General features: G+C 39.5%; 1 non-coding gene across 1 annotated transcript; it reads left to right on the forward strand.

The window, feature by feature from the left end:
* The first annotated feature begins 431 nt into the window (after positions 1 to 431).
* TRNAV-AAC (transfer RNA valine (anticodon AAC)) lies at positions 432 to 504 on the forward strand. Its single transcript has one exon. It is a non-coding gene; the product is annotated as a tRNA-Val (tRNA).
* The last annotated feature ends 6,077 nt before the right edge of the window (positions 505 to 6,581 follow it).

Below are 6,581 nucleotides of genomic sequence, written 5' to 3' on the forward strand. Positions count from 1 at the left end.
TTCTTCTGAAGTATTTGCTGTATGACTGTAACTTGTTGCTTATATCCTAAGATTTTTATTAATATTGCTTCTTCGTTGCTTATTTGACCCCTATGACAATCATTAAGTGTTGTACCACATGATTCTTGACAAATGTATATTTTATTTTATGTACTCTGAGAGCATATGCACCAAGACAAATTCCTTGTGTGTCCAATCACACTTGGCCAATAAAATTCTATTCTATTCTATTCTTTTGCAAAAGAAAAACTCTCCTGAAATTGCAGGGTTGACTCAGAGGCCTGAGAATGCTTCAAGTTTTGCTCCCATGCCTATCACTGACCTCTGTAGGGCACAAAAGTATCGGGTATTTTAAGCCCTCTCATACAATAAACATAGAATGGCCAGCAAAAGATATGGATGCGCTAATTGAGAGCTGCCCCATATGTCTGGTTTCTGTGGTGTAGTGGTTATCACATTTGCCTAACACGCAAAAGGTCCCTGGTTCGAAACCAGGCAGAAACACATCTTTTTCTCAGCATCAAAGCCATTTCAAGTTCCAAGCATGTCCAAGGAATAACCTTCCCTCCAGATTAAGAAGCATCCCATTTTCATTTCTCCCTTATCTAAGAGGGAATGAGTGTAAGCAAAGGATGTTCTAAATATTGACCATCCCAAGTGACCAGCTGGACAGAACAGAAGCCGTTTTATGGCTTCACACATTCTGGGGAACTATGGAAAAGTGTCCATTTTCCACTTCTAATCTGTGAGATTAATGCCACCACTGTCTTTTATTTTATTTTTTTCTTTTGTCAATCAAGTATAGGGTAGTAGTTTATATAAACATAACATAGAAAGTAATGATAAAAAAAGACAATAGGACAGGCACGGTAGGCACAATGGCGTGCTTATGCACGCCCCTTACAGATCTCTTTAAAAAGGGGAGAGGTCAAAACACACACACACACACACAAAGGAGCGCAAAGCTGAGCCATACTTTTCAGAAGTCTAAGAAATTTAAATAAGAGTCTTGTAGATCAGTGTTTCCCAACCTTGGCAACTTGAAGAGATCTGGACTTCAACTCCCAGAATTCCCCAGCCAACATTTGCTGGCTGGGGAATTCTGGGAGTTGAAGTCCGGATCTCTTCAAGTTGCCAAGGTTGGGAAACACTGTTGTAGATCATATTAAGAGAAGGTAAAAAAAGGAGTAATGAAAAGAAAAAAAGTATAAACTATCAACAATTACTATTTACAAAAGTTCACATAGTTTTGTACCATCTGATATACGTTGCAATATTTACAATAGTGTTCTTTTATCCAGTCACTCATAGAACTTATACTAAATTTTATAATAGTCAGATTCTCCTTGTCCCTTTTTTTGTTTTTATTTTTATATGTGTCTTTGACTTGAATTAGAAACATAGAAGACTGAAGGCAGAAAAAGACCTCATGGTCCATCTAGTCTGTCGTTATACTATTTTCTGTATTTTATCTTAGGATGGATATACAGTGGTACCTCGAGATACGAGTTTAATTCGTTCCGGACCTGTGCTCTTAAGTCGAGCAGCTCTTATCTCGAACGACTTTTCCCCATAGGAATTAATGTAAATAATTTTAATTGGTTCCAGCCCTCAAAAAACTCACAAAGTTAGTCTAAATTATGCAAAAAGACATTGCAAGAATAAATGTAACTTTACTTATTAATAAGATGATAAGCTGAGAGCTTTCCTTCCCTTCCTCTTTTTACCCAAAACAATCAACATGGCAAACTTTTATTTTTATTCATTAAACTGTAGTTATTTATTCAACTTCACTGCCACCCAATCCTGTAGAGGGAGGAAAGAAGGGAGGAAGGAAAAGGAAAGCAAGAAATGGAGGGAGGAAAGGAAGGAAGGAAAGAAAGAAAGGAAGGAAGAAAGAAAGGAAGAAAGAAAGAAAGAAAGAAAGAAAGAAAGAAAGGGTGAAGGGACAGGAACAGAGGAAGGAAGCAAGGAAACTTATGAAAGGGGAGAGTAACTTCACTGCCACCCAATCCTGTAGAGGGAGGAAAGAAGGGAGGAAGGAAAAGGAAAGCAAGAAATAGAGGAAGGGAAGGTAAAAGAGAGAAAGAAAAAGAGCAAGAAAGAAAGCAAGCAAGAGAGAAAGAAAGAAAATGAAAGAGAAATAAAAATAGAGAGGGAGAATGAAAGAAGAAGGTAGTGCTGTTTACTTTTTGCATTTGCATTTTTTGAATTCAAGGAGAAGGGGCATTTATAACTGGCTGTTACAGACAATTTTATTAGCAGTTTGTTTTCAAACACAGACCAATCAGATTAGGCTGGGGCAGGATTAGACTGGGAAGTATAAAAGGCAGGAAAAAGCCATTTTAATTTGCACTTCAGATCACAGAGAAGGAGAAGAAGGTAGTGCTGTTTACTTTTTGCATTTGCATTTTTTGAATTCAAGGAGAAGGGGCATTTATAACTGGCTGTTACAGACAATTTTATTAGCAGTTTGTTTTCAAACACAGACCAATCAGATTAGGCTGGGGCAGGATTAGACTGGGAAGTATAAAAGGCAGGAAAAAGCCATTTTAATTTGCACTTCAGATCACAGAGAAGGAGAAGAAGGTAGTGCTGTTTACTTTTTGCATTTGCATTTTTTGAATTCAAGGAGAAGGGGCATTTATAACTGGCTGTTACAGACAATTTTATTAGCAGTTTGTTTTCAAACACAGACCAATCAGATTAGGCTGGGGCAGGATTAGACTGGGAAGTATAAAAGGCAGGAAAAAGCCATTTTAATTTGCACTTCAGATCACAGAGAAGGAGAAGAAGGTAGTGGCCCGCGCGCCGGAATCATATAACTATAAACCAAAATCAGCAAAGTTTGGTAGCAATAGGGATTGTTGATTTTCCTGCTAAGTACTTGTATTTCAATACATTGTTAAGATGACTGGCTTGGTGCAGTGTAACATTTGTTTGGCTGTTGTCTTCCGTAGTACCTTGTGGAACTTGGGGTACTGCCCTCTTTGCATAAGGACATCTAGGTTAGATGGCGAGATCTCTAGATTGCAGTCCTTAGTTTGTAGCTTGCAGTCAGAAGTGGAAAGATTGTCCCAGCCACGTGCTGTAATGCAGCCATGTGTCCAGCCTCCACTTCCACAGCGCCCCCCGAGGAGGAGGGCTGTGTGGACAACTGTCGGTTCAGGAAGATTGCGTGCAGTTGAGCAAAAACATAGCAATTTTGGTCTCTCTGTATCGAATTCCTATAGTGTTCTTGCGGATTTAAATAGTAAGGATGTTGGAGATATTAGCAAGGCCCCTCAGGCAGAGAATGAGGGGATGTTCAAAGGGGAAGTTGTCATAAATGTCACCAAACCATCAAGTACAGTTAGTAGAAATAAAAAGAGGACACATTTTCTTGTGGGTGATTCGACCGTTAGAGGTGTTGATTTGGGACAGAGCAAGGATGTGGTTAAGGTGCTGAGGTGTCTCCCAGGGGCCACTGCCAGCAGGGACAGGAGGCGGATTACAAACATTGTTAAGACTGTGAGTAAAGGTAATAATGTTGATGTGGTGGTGCATCTTGGCACAAATGATTTGTCCCAGAGAAATGTTAATGTAGTAAAAAGAGATTTTCAATGTCTAAGTGTGGAGCTGGGTAAAATAACTGATTCAGTGACTTTCTCAGAGGTGTTACCGGTTTGTGGCCAAGAGGATAAAACAACGTGTATCAGAGAGTTTAATGTGTGGTTAAGGCAGTGGTGTAAAGCTGAAGGTTTTGGCTATGTAAGTCATGATGTCAGTAGGTGGTCTAATAGGGAGTTGTTTAAGAGGGATGGTTTGCATCCATCATACAGAGGTACCCAGGTGCTCGGTGAGGAATTCAGAACTTTTTTGGACAGGCATTTAAACTAGGTAAAGGGGACAGAGATGTAACTGATGTGGGTGATTTCTGTCCCCGACCAATGAGGATAAAGCAGTTTTTGGAAGCTTATGAAAAGGGAGCTGCAAATAATATAGATGTAGTTGTTGATGATAAGGGGCAAACTAATAACGAAAATAATGTTCTTCGGGTAATGTGCACAAATGCTCGAAGCTTGAGCAACAAGCTCTGTGAATTAATGGCCATAATATCTAGAGATAATTTGGACCTGGTTGCCATAACTGAGACATGGTTTAAGGATTCTAATGAATGGGAAATATCCATACCAGGATATACACTGTATAGGAAGGATAGAATAGAGAGAAGGGGAGGTGGAGTAGCCATTTATATTAAAGAAAGTCTAAAAACAACACTAATTCAAAATACGTGTCAAGATCTAGAGACTCTCTGGATTTGCAAGCAAAATAAAGAAGGTTCTGTCATTAGAATTGGGGTGATCTATAGGCCTCCAGGGCAATCCGAGGAATATGACAACAAGATGGTGGGTGAAATTACCCAAATGGCAGTAAAGGGAGATATTGTGGTTATGGGTGATTTCAACATGCCTGATGTTGACTGGAATATCCCCAGTGCCCTTACATGCAAAAGTAAGAATATAGTAGAGGCCTTTACAGGAGCAGCTCTGGCACAGCTGGTTAAGACACCAACTAGAGGGGAGAATATTCTAGATTTAGTTTTTACGAATGGGAATTGGATTTCAGATGTCAAGGTGGGAGAAAATTTAGGTTGCAGTGACCATCTATGTTTGTGGTTTGATGTAAAAACTCATTGTGAGCAATCCTATAATGCAACCAAAGTATTGGATTTCAGAAAAACAAATTTTAATGCAATGGGAGAATATTTAGATAATGAATTAAAGGGGAGGGATAAAATGGCAGGAGCGAGCATCCAGTGGACTGTATTAAAAAAGGCCATCTTAAAAGCCACTGGACTGTATGTAAGACAAATAACTAAAGGTAAAAGGAAGAAGAAACCGCTATGGTTTAGCAATGATGTAAGGGCTATAGTCAATGAAAAAAAGGCTGCCTATAGGAGGTATAAAGAGTCTGGAAGTATAGCTGATAGGGAGGTATATAAAATGAGACAGAAGGAGGCGAAACAGATAATATATGCTGCTAAAGCCTCAAAAGAGGAAGAAATTGCCAAATCTGTAAAGAAGGGGGATAAAACCTTCTTCAGATATATTAATGATAAGAAGAAGAAAAACTGCGGCATCACGAAGCTTAGTACCGGGAATAATACATGCATTAATGGGAATAAGGAGATCGCTGACCATTTCAATAGCTACTTCTGTTCAGTTTTCTCAAAAGACACCTTACAAAATAATACTATAGAGGGATATAGCATTGCTTCCAGCTGTACGGATTCAGCTCCAGTGATCTTAGAAGCCGATGTCTTAGAAGAACTTGAACGATTAAAGATAAATAAGGCAATGGGTCCAGATGGCATCCACCCCAGAGTTCTTAAAGAACTCAGATCTGTCATTGCTACCCCCCTGACTGATTTGTTTAACCAATCCTTGTTAACAGGAGAAGTTCCTGAGGATTGGAGAATGGCCAGTGTTGTGCCTATTCACAAGAAGGGCAGTAGAGAAGAAGCTGGTAACTACAGGCCAGTTAGCTTGACATCAGTTGTAGTTAAAATGATGGAGACTCTACTCAAAAAGAGGATAAATCAGCACCTAAAAAACAATAACTTATTAGACCCAAATCAGCATGGCTTTACTGAAGGCAAATCATGTCAGACTAATCTCATTGATTTCTTTGACTATGTCACAAAGGTGTTGGATGAAGGTGGTGCCGTGGATATTGCCTACCTGGACTTCAGCAAAGCCTTTGATACGGTTCCACATAAAGAGCTGATAGATAAATTAGTGAAGATTGGACTTAATCCCTGGATAGTTCAATGGATTTGCAGCTGGCTGAAGCGTAGACATCAGAGAGTTATTGTTAATGGCGAGTATTCTGAGCAGAGTCAGGTTACAAGCGGTGTGCCACAAGGATCTGTTCTGGGTCCTATTCTTTTTAATATATTTGTGAGTGACATAGGGGAAGGTTTGGTAGGGAAGGTTTGCCTATTTGCCGATGACTCTAAAGTGTGCAATAGGGTTGATATTCCTGGAGGCGTCTGTAATATGGTAAATGATTTAGCTTTACTAGATAAATGGTCTAAGCAATGGAAACTGCAGTTTAATGTTTCCAAATGTAAAATAATGCACTTGGGGAAAAGGAATCCTCAATCTGAGTATTGTATTGGCAGTTCAGTGTTGGCAAATACTTCAAAAGAAAAGGATTTAGGGGTAGTGATTTCTGACAGTCTCAAAATGGGTGAACAGTGCAGTCAGGCGGTAGGGAAAGCAAGTAGGATGCTTGGCTGCATAGCTAGAGGTATAACAAGCAGGAAGAGGGAAATTATGATCCCACTATATAGAATGATGGTGAGACCACATTTGGAATACTGTGTTCAGTTCTGGAGACCTCACCTACAAAAAGATATAGACAAAATTGAACGGGTCCAAAGACGGGCTACAAGAATGGTGGAAGGTCTTAAGCATAAAACGTATCAGGAAAGACTTAATGAGCTCAATCTGTATAGTCTGGAGGACAGAAGGAAAAGGGGGGACATGATCGAAACATTTAAATATGTCAAAGGGTTAAATAAGGTCCAGGAGGGA

Source organism: Erythrolamprus reginae, chromosome 2 (assembly GCF_031021105.1).
Source record: "Erythrolamprus reginae isolate rEryReg1 chromosome 2, rEryReg1.hap1, whole genome shotgun sequence".
Taxonomy (NCBI): domain Eukaryota; kingdom Metazoa; phylum Chordata; class Lepidosauria; order Squamata; family Dipsadidae; genus Erythrolamprus; species Erythrolamprus reginae.